The sequence below is a fragment of the Pseudopipra pipra genome, chromosome 3, assembly GCF_036250125.1.
Source record: "Pseudopipra pipra isolate bDixPip1 chromosome 3, bDixPip1.hap1, whole genome shotgun sequence".
Classification (NCBI taxonomy): Eukaryota; Metazoa; Chordata; class Aves; order Passeriformes; family Pipridae; genus Pseudopipra; species Pseudopipra pipra.
The window spans coordinates 100,308,069-100,321,724 of NC_087551.1; the positions used below are offsets into that span (position 1 = coordinate 100,308,069).

General features: G+C 37.8%; 1 long non-coding RNA gene across 1 annotated transcript; it reads right to left on the reverse strand.

The window, feature by feature from the left end:
- Positions 1–6,004: 6,004 nt before the first annotated feature.
- LOC135410623 (uncharacterized) lies at positions 6,005–11,015 on the reverse strand. The gene is made up of 5 exons (XR_010428791.1): positions 10,761–11,015; positions 9,898–9,938; positions 7,610–7,703; positions 6,583–6,694; positions 6,005–6,248 (listed from the first exon to the last, which is right to left on the reverse strand). It is a non-coding gene; the product is annotated as an uncharacterized LOC135410623 (long non-coding RNA).
- Between the last annotated feature and the right edge of the window lie 2,641 nt (positions 11,016–13,656).

The following is a 13,656-nucleotide window of genomic DNA, read 5'->3' on the forward strand; positions in this document are numbered from 1 at the left end:
ACACTGATATCTTTTACTAAATGCTACCTTCAGCATTATGGTAACGAGATCCTACATCTAAAAATAATTTTCTCTTCTGACAGTCACCAAGGTACTGATAGACGGAGAAATTTCTTCATCATTGATTTTGGGTTTGGTTCTTTAATGGGCAGGTCTTCCATTCGAAGGTCTGGCACCTACCAGAGCAGGAAAGGGAAGAAAGTTAAGACTTACCATGTGTGAAGACTGATGACAAAAGAATTAAAATATTTGTTAATACCCTGCTCTTAAATTCTAAACCAAGCACCTGTCATGGGCCAGCACTGGATACTGGACACTGGAACCCAGCAGGAGAACTGACCCACCTTAAAGTGGCCAAACTTACATTGTGCTTTTTGGTTTAGATAAGGATGTATTATCATACAGTAGTTAATCTACACTTAATTTATTTTAACCTGGGGAAAAATCTACAGGATGGCCACCCATATTTGAATAAAATAGCACTTTTCCTCTAGCTTTCAATGCAGCGAATGTTAGGATTTTATTAATATGCTGAGAAATGTATTTGCATTATATTCCATAAAGTGATCTCAATCTCTGCTAGGGTGAAAGTAATTTAAAAGCTACTACTTTATAAACTAGTTTTACAGACTTATTAAAGTAATTAAGTATCTCTATAAGAGAGACAGAATTGCTCTTACACTAAAGTCTGAAGCACTTTATAGCTGTATTCCTTAAACAGTATAGTGCTTTAAATCAATTATATCCTGTTATAATGATTTTTTTGCAAAAATACACGATTTGTGGCATTTCTGTAAGGGCAATTAACAGTAGCATTTTAACACAGACTCCATACTGCATACTGTATATGTGGATGTGTGAAACATACCACACCTTTATGAAGCATTTTAAAATCATTTCATTTCTGCCATAAATCATTTAATTTTTACTATAAATCATTTAAATGGATCTTAGTCTGAGTAATTACTGTTGATTGGTTCAGTGTGCTGTTTTACTTAATAGATTGTATTTTTCTAATTGGCCAAGATTTTAATAACAAATTACAAAAGGATATGGGAGAGGATGGAGTAGTACAACTAGCAGTTTTAATATATGTGATGTCCTGAACTCAGTTAATTAATCCAAACAGTAGCATTTGAAATGGCATCTGGTTGATGCAATGGAAAGTGCTTTTATAATCCTAAAATGCTCTTTAACTAATCTGCTCAGGCTTCTTAAATATGTATTTTTAATTACTATAATTATTTGAAATAAAACACAGTTGGTTAAAGAAGCCTATGGTGACTTGTATTTTTGGGATATACTCTCCTTACAATTTTTTTTAATTTAATTTGAAATTCTTGCTCCTTAAAGAATTTTGGGAAGTAACTGTGATTCAATTTTCTGTCTTGAAGGGAAAAGCTTGTGGCTACGGTGTTCTCACACTAGGTCAAAGAATTTGCTGTGACACAGAGGGTTCATCTGGTCAGGGATGCTGTTCTACTATAATTATGCCAATTGTATTTCATTTTTCTGATAGTGCAGACTCAAATAATAATATCTTCCATAATAATTACTCTTTTATGAAAGTAAAGAATCAACTGGCATGTGCCGAAAATAAATCAATTGGGATTGTGATCCTGGAAATTCGTATATTTTAACCATTCTGGTTTAGCTGTTCCAGGTGGACACTTCTATCAAATAAGTCTTCTACTTTGTGGAAAATGGAAGATGAGACTTCTGGAATAAGGGAAGCTGACGAGGCTAAAAATATTTCCATTCAGGATCCTGAAGTAAGACCACTCTGCAAGGAAGGGATACCAATTCATTAATTTTGGATCATTGTATGAATTGAGCCCCTGCACACTGGAGAACTAAGGACAAGTCTTTGATCTCCATAGAAGGATAGCTGATGGAAAAAACAGGGGTTTATATCCCCTGCAAGTTCCATTTGCATCTCTTTTAGATATGGTCAGATTTGGTTACTGTGGTAAGAGTGTGACATCTTTTTGAAGATTTCTCCCAGATATCAACTACTACTGCCCCATGGAACAGGCTTTCTTACTAGTCCTATAGAGACTGTATTTTCCTCAGGACCTAGGATGGTTGGAAGACCTTGACTTTTATTGCCTTCTAAGTATTGAACAGGGGCACCTGAAGTAGCATCATTTGTGGCTCTAGAAATTATGTTCTCATTCTAAGTTAGGTTAAGCAGATGTAAAACAGAGCCTGCAATTTAAACAAACTCAAGGAAGCTTTAAGCTACATGTCTCAGATCCTGTTGGCTGTCGAGATGGAGTGGGACAGGACTCAGCCCATATTGGCAAAGCCATCCAAAAACCAGGCCATATTCAGGATGCAAGAAGCAGCCCTAGCATAAGTATGTCCTGTAGCTGTACAAATTGACAGGAGAAGTTCTTTATATACTTTGTTTTCTAAATCCCTGAAAGGGATTTTTAAAACGGAAGCACAAATAATAACAATAGTGTTCAAACTGCAGAAAATGAACTGAAAATAAAATTTAAGAGGTGAAATTGAAGTTTGAACCTCACGGTCTTCTTCCCTTCTTCCAGCTTTAAAAGGAGTGTATAAGGCTATTTATGTTTCAAATAAATTTATTTGTAAAATTAGTAAAAATCCACAGAATATTTCAAACAAAATTCTCTCATTTCAGCAAAAATAATGCCCCTTTTCAGCAGCTAAAAGTACTGGCCAGAAATCAAAACCGCCTTTGTGTTACAACTTTAGCCTTGTTTTCTCTTTGCTATTTTCTACCAAGAGCAGACTTTAGATAAATCACTTATAACTTCAGTGATTTATAAGATGCTGAGTGGGACTTCAAAAAGCATCTAGGGAAGTATGAATAGGTAGGTACTAAAACAGGTTTTAAATTAGTCCCTATGTTCCCATTGTCTTCAATTATACTTCAGAAGAGTGCTCTAAGGGTAGATGAAGTCAAGATTGTCACATGTTCATTTGCTACCCCAGTGGGTATCACCCATCACCATAAATGTCACATGGTAGTCGATACCCTAAACACTGTATCTGGTGTGGGATCTTGTTCCCAGTCAGATCTCTTCACACCTTGTGGGATTACAGGGTGCCCCTTTAATAGGGAAGAAAAAGCTGCCCCTTCAAATGCAGCGCTGCTATCCCTACCTCTGCACAGCCAGGAGGCAAAGAGGAGCCTCCCTGAGCAGCCCTGGGTGGAACTGTGTCCTTCCAGTCCATGTCATGGTGTTTATTTTTAGGTACTAACACTCACCAGAGAGTTTCAGAGCAAGATTGTCTCACTCCACCCACAACTCTCCCAGGGCCTGCTTATTTGTAAGGTTCTCAGAAAAGGCTCTGATCTCATGTAACAGGACTATCCAGAACAGGGACTTCAGTCTGAATGGAAGCCTTGGCTCAGGATTGCCTGTTATTTCTTAATTTACAGTTAACTACTTAGTGTAACTCAACAAAGTTTGTGTGTGAATTGTTAGACTCTTGCTCCTATTTTGTTGCTCTCTACTGTATTGTAGTTCATTGTAATAATTACAGACTGATGTTGTAATTATAGACTTCTTAATTTTATTTTCATGGCAACAGCTCTGGTGATGTTTTCTTTTTTAAAAAACAGATATAAATTATAATGAAAATAATGTGTAATTTAGAGGAATCTGTGCAAAAAGATCAGTAAAATATCAGGTTAATGGCACAGCTAACAGGGCAGTCAGGTATTGAATAAACTCTCCTGACTGGAAAAAAAAATCAATTTCTTCCCACCAAAGATTTTAACATTTGGGCAGAAGTGGATGTCTGCATGCATGCAAACAGGCAACTCATGAAACTAAAACACTGGACAGCACCAGGTGGGATCAGGCCCACAATCCCTTTTTCTCATCCTTCCAGGATCCAGTTCTTTGAGGAATGGCAACTCAGTGATGCCAGTGGAATAGCAAGTGCTTCCCCGAAAAAAATAGGTAACACGGGAAATCCTTCAAAAGCTTAACAGCTCCTGCACATATATTGCAACCTCCATTCAGAAAAGATGTGTGTGAGCGCTTGTGTTTGTGTACCTTGTCACAAGTGTTTGCTCAGTTCAGGAGACTCGAGTTACACTTGCAACAGGCTGCCTGAAGCCATCTGTTTCCATTAATTGTAGAGAGCCAAAATTTACCAGTCCTGAACAGTGGGACAAATCACTCCCACATCTGACCACAGCTGGACTGTACAGGACAAAAGTCACTGCATCATCCAGCTACAGATACAACTCCACCAGCCTTTGGGGATTGTGTTAGCACAAGGTGGACCACTAAGTTTAACTTTGAACTTTGAGTTATGTCTGTGGAAGGCTGTACCAAACCAATTACTTTTTCAAACCTTAGGAGATGTGTGAGCATGTACCTGAAAGTATACATTCAATTCAATAGGCTAGCTTGGGTTTATCTCTAATATCTTAAATGGCTTGAATCTCAAAGAGGGCTTTCACCTTTAACGTTTGATCAATGATAATTGTTTTATTCTCTATGGGTTCTTGTTCCATTGCCTTTACCACTAGAGAATCTTCCATTAAGATTGTAAGTAATGAGACTAACATCTTCTGTATTTGATGGACTCATGTTCTTTCTGCGGTATGGTTTCTGCAAACAGGTAATTCAAAGCACACTATGTCAGTCCCCTTCTCTCCACTCCCATCTTCCATATGCTGTTTCTTCATGCTCATAAAAAAATGAATAAACAAATGGTTTCTCAGCTGAACATGTCTTCCAATATTCTGTGGATGTTGACATTCAATATACACTATATCATTTGATTAAAAAAGTATCAACTAAAAGTCAAACTATCAATCTGCAGAAGTATTTTCTTAGTGTAAAAACTGATCATTGCTAGACATGAAAGACTTAGATTATATTCTAAGATGATTTTGCATTAAATCACAAGACTTGAGTGCTTTGTAGACTTAACAAATTGCTAATATTATATACAAATATCAATTCTACCTCAAAAATGCAAACAAATCTAGGGTGCCAGAGGCAGTTGTCTCCCAGCACATAATAATACTACACACAGGTTTAGGGGAGAAATTAAAAATAACATTGAATTGAAACAGCCAAGGGAATTTAGGTAGGCAGAAACACAATTACCCAAGCTGGAATTTGGCCAAGACACTGGGGCTAACACTTTTTCCCTTTTGAAAAGTGCCAGGAGATCTTTAATGAGAACAAGTACCCAGGGATCTCTAATGAGAACAAGGTCAGGACCTTCATTTGATATCTCTGCTGAAACACAGCAATCTCAGCAGCACTGTGCTACCTAACACAAGGCTGGGGCATAAGTTCAGATCTGACTCAGAAGAAGAGTGACACCAACAGCATCACTACAGCCTTCTTCTTTTGTACCTTGCTCTCCATGGTTTTCTCCCACTCCACAGCTTAGTAGAAAGCTGTTTGTCAGGTATAGCAGAACATAGGAAAATTACTGTTTCCTTTTAAATGTATTTGGCTCAGCTGTATTGTTCCCATTTGGTATTTTCTGTTGGGTAAATCTGTCAATGGGTACTGGCTAACTATGAATGGTGAGCTAACCAAGGACAGTAAAGTGGAGTCTACTCTTGGCATGAGAACATAATTATGACCAGAAACACAAAAGCAGAAAGTATATCATTCTAGTAATTTTAATAATTTGCATTTGTTAGTAAAAGACCTTAAAATAGTTTTGCAATTACAGTTTTAGATAGTCAGAAGAGTCTTTTCTCTTTAGTGTAACATTTTAACATCTATTTTTTAAGTCCAAATACTATTTGACCTCTCCAGTTCTTTCATTTATAAAAGTGAGAATTTGGCTATTACTGGTACCCTTTCCATGGTTCAGTTATGACATATTATAGTCTGTTTGCATATTGTGATATAGTAATTTCCAAAACAACCACAAAAAAACCCAAAGGAGATGAAATAGTGAGCATAATTTTCAAATGCTACTGAGGTAAAACTCTGCATGATAATAAATAGTCCGGTTTTCAGAGACACTGAGCAAATTCAAATTCTGTTTATTTTAGTTTATTCCCACTGATGGCACATGATCACATGCTAAAAATGTGCTTGGCAGGATTAGGCCCCAAGCCGAAACAAACTAATTTAAAGACAGTTCAGTAGTAGTCACAAGGGCAGCAAATATAATCACAGGCAGTTGCACTCTTATTTGTCTTCCATTTATTCCTACTAGGTCAACAATAAGCACAGCTGGTCCCAGATGGTCCGTGGCTTGCACAGCCAGAGAACACTGTCCTGGTTTGATTGATCAAGATACAAAAAAAATCCAGTGTTATAGGTGGCAAAGTATGTTCTTACACTCCAAATACTACATGTACCACCATAAGAAAGGCTTAATTGAACTTATTAAAATATCTTTTTTTATATTCCTTTCTGTTCACCAGCTACAAGACTGTGAGTTGATCCTCAAAATAGCACCAAAAGGTACCCCTGATGTTTCTGCACCAAGCATAAAGACAGCTTTTCCCAGCTGGACAAGCCATACTGTCTATACCCTCTGTGGAGCCCACCATTTAATCAATACGTTGATGGACTTAATGCACTGCAGTATAATAGCATAATAGCTTACTTCAATTTTGATGTCTCTCCATGTCTAGTGGATCTTAAAGATACTATTTCTGCATTATTTAAATTGCACACTATCTTCCTTCAGACAGGCTTCTTTGACTTCAGGATCTTCCCTTGAGAAAAAAATACAAAGCAATGACAAGTCAGGAAACACAAGTCAGCCTCAGCTTTCTTGGCATAACAGGATGATTCTGAGTAATGCTCATCAGGAATATAAAATAATTTGTGCAGTGTGTATGGTCTCTTGCTGAACACTTGGTTTGACATAGGAACCTGAGAGACAGAATAATTTGTCTCAAAGGTCTCATTTGCTATGATATTTGCAATTATTATCTTTTATCTGACATCTTAATAACAATGACATACCTTATCCTACCTGGTAAATAGGAGTTACAAATTTGAAAATTCAGCATTTCAAAGGTTTCAAAACGAAGGTGTTCAAGTGAGATTCTCAAGACACAGAAAGCGTTTATTTTGGCAAGGAACTGGCACTTGACATGAGAAAAGTTGGACATGGGAAACATCAGTCAGCCACATAGTTACCTTTCTTTTCACCTGGCTGCAAAAGATGCCAGCCACATCATGTGGATGTCTGGAGCGGGATGGAGTCCAGCTTCCCTTAACCACCTTCTCCCCGTGTACATCTGCCCCAGCATGAACAAGGTCCTTTGTCCAAAGTTCATGAAGCAGTTCACTGAACTCAGACAACTGCCTTGAAATCTGCATGACTTCATTTGTCTTATCTGAATTTTGAGCTAATAAACTTTGCTATTTGCTCTTTTCATCCACAGTATATACATGTGTATGCATATCTCCAGTTTAATTGGATTATGTAAATGAAAGTCTAAGTAGATGTTTCAATGTCTCCATGTTCATATTATTCAACTTTTTTTCATGCTGCACTGTGTACTTGGACAGACACAATGTATAATATATTCAACTCGTAAAAGCATGAAGCTCTTGGCCAGAACAGCACCCAAATTTAACTGAGAAAGAAACTGTCGGTGACTGGACAAGTACTTGCATACCTGAACTATTACAGCTGACTTCGTTATCAGTGTCAGACGTTCTCATTTGCAAGACAACATCTCTCGGACAGGCATTTATATTCTCAGCTTGGCCCTGAGTAGGTTTAGATAGACAGATAATAGATTACATATTTGTGCTTTCCAAACACAGGTGAAAGCTGAACTTGAAAATGTGAAGTGTCCTACTTTAAATAAGCAATGAAAAGCCCAAGGGAGTCAAGAGAAATCAAGGAGCCAAAATGTCCACTAAAGTAAGGAGATGAAGAAATCTAAAAAGAGAGATTCCTACATATATATGCATAGAGATGAAGAAAAAGCATAGTGATACCTGAGTGAGATCACCCCTTTCCCTGTTACAGTAGTTACAGGTAACTGCCCAACCAAGAATGTTCACAGCAAAGGAAGGTCCTTTGTCATGCCAGACCCACGCCCATGCTCAGCAGGACAACACTTCATCCCTGCCCATTCCCCCAACTGCTATTTCAGTAGGGTGATGAGGATGAATCCTACATTGCAGCTCATGAACCTGCTCTGGTCAAGTGTTTGCCAAGATTCCTTGGTATGTGCCTAACATCTTTCTCAATTAGGTTTTGGATAGGTCTGACACAAGTTAGTTTCCAAGACTAGAGGTAGTAACCCATCACTAAAAACATGCCAGAAGATATCAAAGATGTTTGAAATATCCAGCAATCACTTAGCTAGTACAAAAAAAAAACCTAATTTCAGTCTCACTTGCTTCTCCTGGACACTAACTAAAAAAGCAACAAGGAGCTTTTAATCCATGGCAAACCAGGACTCTGTACAAACAGCAGCACATAGCATGTCCAGCCCTAGCCTTGGTTCAGAGAAGGGATATACCCAAGTGCACATTCACCATACAGTCGACTTCACCCCACAGCAAAGTCTTTTATAACTTTTGTACAAGCTGGCTGACCGGAGGAGATAGGAACAAAACATGCATGTTTTTACCCGCCCTTCTGTACGCAAGTTCAGTGACCATTCAGTGATCAACAAACCCCAGAAGATCTAAGTCTGTTTCAGATAACCTCAGCACGCTGGCATGAGTATCTGAAGTTTCCTTATTTCTCGCTATAATTTCTTGGATCTGCAAAATTAGGCTTGAAGTCCTGTAAGAATAATGTGCAACAGCCTATTGCTAAGAAAAGATGAAACCATTTCAGAGACTTCCAAAAGATTTAGTTGTGGCAATTTACAAAGGGTTAAAGGAAAAGTGAGTTTGTATTTTATGAGCATTGCCTCACCCATTCTTTGTTAAGATACTGACTAAGCCTCAATATGATAGAAAAGAAACTGAAGAGGTCTTTGCTTGGCAGTGGGTCGAGAACAGCTGCGAAAATAAATGATGACTAGAGAGAGAGAGAGAAAATATATGAGGTACCAGTATGCCTTACTGTACTTTTAAATTTATGCTGCAGATGGTGGAGTGTTTTCAAATCTCAGCACTCTAAAATAACTAACCTGGCAGGTGCACACCTGCTGGACTTCTAAGGGGAGAGATCCAGCCATTATTATCACAGACAATCCAGTAGTTAAAGCTGAAGAACTGCATGGCCGTGCAGTTTTAAGTGTGGTGGTTTTTTTTTCTTAGTTGCATGCCAAAACTTCATATCAAACCACAGGCAGAGAATAAAGTCTGTGCAAGAATTCATAAACTCATATACACATTCTTGTCCTTTTTCATGCACAATTCATGCGAGTCTCTGGAGTTAATGGGAGAGTAGAAAAGTCAAACCATTTTTAATTTTTTAAAAAACTTTTAATTCACTAGTTTTGTTGTAACATTACCAGAAGCAGTGACAACAGGAAGGAGGCTCTACCTCCAGTTACAAAAAAAAAAATAAAAAATTAAAAATATCCCTCAACCGATGATTCTTTTCAACATCTGCCTCTTTTCTTTCCTTTCATAGAAAGCATGCATGAATAATCAGACCATAGTGCTGCTGTTAATTGAAAAAATCATTACTAAACTTCCAGGTGCTGTTTACTATATAACCATTGTAATTTTCTATCCGAAAATCAGCATCTCACCAACATCATTGTCTGCCCTGGGGCATCGGGATTGTGCAGCTTTTACATTGTCAAAGGCAGTTGCAGCCCCATTTGCTAGCAATGAAAGAAATGGATCTACACCTGCAGTGTTTGAGGCAATAATTCCTAATATTAGCCAGACCTCATGAGGAGAGGGCTTTTTTGCCAATCCTTTATGATGCAACACTTCACAATCCATTTGAAATCATTTAAATATTCTTTTATTTTGTTACTCTTACCCCATGTTTATTCTTCATTTCTCCCTCCTCCTGAAACAGACCTACAAATAAAAGACAGACATATACCATACCTGTGCAGCTAAACAAACAGAGGAATTAAAAACCACTTCTTGTTTCAGAGTATGAATTATTAGACCTATTCAAGAAAAGGGCGGAGAGATATTCTACAATACAGTATGACTAAATATAGATGAAATCCAAATCTCTCTTGGAAATAACACCAGGTTTCTACCCAAAAAAAGTTATTTCAAAGTCAGAGTTGAACCTCTGGGCCAGAACAAATTGTGTCTCCTAAGCCACACTACAGATAGCAAGATCTCATCTGGTTTGAATCACAATATTTTCCCTGACTTCAAGAGTGCTGCACCTGTTTGCACCTACCTGGGCTCTGCCCTTCTGTACTCTCAACTGTAACACACCAGCCTTTCTCAAGTCTCTGGTCCTCTCAAAAATTACTTTTGAATTGACAGATTTATCTGTGTTTCTGAAATGCCTCTTAAACTGTCATCTTCAGTTTCCCCAGGAGACTCTGCTCAGAACAATTCGTTTAAACAGAATTTAACATTACTCAACCATAATGTAGTTTTTGAGAAACTTCAAACAATGCTGGCTGCCAATTCAGAATTTGCTAGAGATTTAATAGAGTGAATTTCATCTTCAGTATCATATACATAGAATTAATAGAATTAATAGAATTAATAGAATTATTACTAAAACAACTGTCACAGTTATATTTTACATTGCATATTCCTGGCCAGCTTAACTCTTCTAAACTCAAATTAACAACTCGTAGCATAGACAAAAGGAGAAGAGCCACCTGTATACGCTTAATTAGATATAGCATAAAAATGTGATTTAGTTACCTGTGTGAGCTGGCTTAGAAGCCAGTGAAACTGCTGGGAAGGAGTAAAGGTCACAGCACTATAGCCCAAGGAAGAAAGTGGAAGCCTGACTTTTTCAGCGCAGAGTCCCCCAAAACCTTTTGGGGTTTCTGAGAACTGATGAATGCAGCCAATTTAAAAAGAAGAGAGACCAAGAAAAGAAAACCAGAGGAGTTTTTCAGCAACAGCAAGAGGGGAGAAGGTCAATATGAAAGGGAAGTATTGTTGGGGCTTGTTTCAGCATAGAGTGCTTTAAAAACAGCACTGTTCAGCAAAGCATTTAAGCACTTATTTAATGGCTAATGCTTGATTAAGATCAAGTCGCTGGAACATAAATCCTGCCAGACTTAAAAGTTGACACACTATGAAGTGCTTTATTGAACTGGGGCCCAAGCAGTACTGACTCAATTAGGAAGCACTTTTAAAAACTCTAAAATATATCAGTGTCTGTAACAGATTGTACTGTCTTCCATAACGAAGAAGTTTCTGTATTTTCATCAAAGGGACGATGAATTGTATGGTAACCTTTTCATCAAAAATAGACATTTTTTATGTTTGGTCTTGCCTTTCAAGAAGTCATCCAGATAAACTTTCTTCTGATAACAAGGAGAATTGATCATATAAATATGTTCTTTGAAAGTACATTTTAATTTCTTAGAGTTTTTCCTAATATACTATCTAAAGCATATGACTAAAATCCACAAGAGCTAGTGTTGGGGAGCAGTCATTCACATTGCTGAGGACAGTATTTCTGCACTTCTCAGAGTTCACCTATTTCTACTTTAGGAATTTTACTTGTGATCTAAAGCCTTCATTGGACACTTCAAAAATTCTAAAAAAAAGAAAGTCAAAGTTGATTTAGAATTTTTGAACAGATTTACATCCTGAATCATCTTAAGGCAGACACCAAGTATTTGTAAGTATTTCCTTCTACTTTTACATTTTATACAACTGCAAAATGCCTTGAAATGTAGACTGAACTCACTTGGGAAGCCCAAAGACCCATATGCATCTGTGAAGGCTTTAATCTGTCTTCTCAAACTGGTAGTCTGATTCCAAGCACTTTGAAGTAAGTGGAAAAAACTTTCACAGATATCAATAGGTTTGATGCAGACCCACTGGGTCTTCAAAGAACCTTTTTGGAACAGACTGTCTGTTGTGCTCTTCACCTGTAATACTGACTATCTTTTGTATTACTAGAAATTTACTTAAAATCTGCTCCATAAATAAACTGGTATTTACAATAAGTAATATACAGTATCATTTTCCTCCTTGGCTTCCACATAGCATTGTTCCAGATACTCAACTGGAAGTTTTTAGCAGGTTTAATTTTCATAACTCTATGAAGTTTGTTCCAAGATTTCCAGGTGTGTCTGATCACTGAGTTATTTGTCTTTAAATCTTTCAGGGTGAATTTTTGGTAGGTGCCAACCTTGCATGTGTCTGTTAATTGATGCTCTGCTTTCACCCATGGTAATTATACTTCATCAGCCTGCCAGACTCTGAAAGCTTGAGCCAAATTAAAAGCCCACTGCTAGAGCTTTACATTTGGTAATTTTAACCCTCCATATTTAAGGTTGGCAAAATGTTTTGTACTTCCCATCTTCAGCCTGTGCTTCAGAGAAAGAAAATCGATATGGCCTTAGTCACTTGCATATAAACTGGGCAAAAGCAATCTTGGAAATGCACAACTAATTTGTGGCACTGAGATAATTTGAAATGTGAACTTGAACAGATCCTGGCATCTGAGATCTTCTTTTATATTTTAAATTAGGTTTACAAGTCTTATGACTTTAAAAGTTTCCTTCTGACAGTATTTTCCTATCTTCCAAGCATTAAAAGGAAGTGAAAAGGTCATATACTAGGATTGAAAGATTTTTTTATTTTAGACCACTTTATGTGGTAGCTTGATACCTAGGTGAAATCAAATACAGCTTTCAGATAGCCCAAACGTATGCAAGTATGTGGCCACATCTGTGCCACCCAACAAAGCTAGCTACCTTCATGAGACCCTCTTTTGTTTTAGACCTCTTTTGCTATATCATATTCTGTAGATTTCTGTGCAATTGTGCAGTTGCCATATCTAGAGACAGGAACTAGTTTACCTTAATATGCATGGAAAAATATCTTGACTCAAGCCAACATTAACTTGATTTTATTCTTGTGGGGCTAAAATCTCAGGGGAAAATGCATATATTTTGTTGTCTTCTACCTTTTGTCGTTCAGATATCACTTCTCCTACTACTCTTGGAAAAGGTCATTGACTGTTAGTTTGTGTAGGTGGCATATAAGGATATAAATATTACTACTAATAGTAAATTTATGACACTTCTTTATCTCACATAATTTAAGCAATCATCCAATACATATCTATCTGGGCCCTGAAGACACCATCAGCAGTGCCCCATCCCAGCCTCTCTTGGACCTCACCCCACCCTGCTCAGGATTCCACTGCAGACCCCCTGGGGCCATCAGTCCCTGTCTCAGTGATGGTGCAGCAGTGCTGGTCTCCAGCTGCATCTCTGCCTCTATCTTTTAGTCCTGGCTGGAGCCCCTGCCTTTGCTCTGGCCCTGATGCATCGCTTGCTGTATTGGGATGTGTCAATGAACCCTATTACCAGCATCTTGGGATCACACACTGTGGGCAAGGGGACAGCCAGTGCTGGGGCACCCCCCCATCTGCCTCCACAACTCCAGCCCATGCTTCTCCCTGATACAATTGTACAATATACAATGGAGATTTAATTTATGCATTTCCTGAACTGATCCAAAAAATAATAAACCATAGCTAACTTACCAAACCACTACACCAGGGATTACACCATTCTATGGAGATGAGTTATGTGGAAAATTAGGCACTGATTTCTAAAGTGATTTT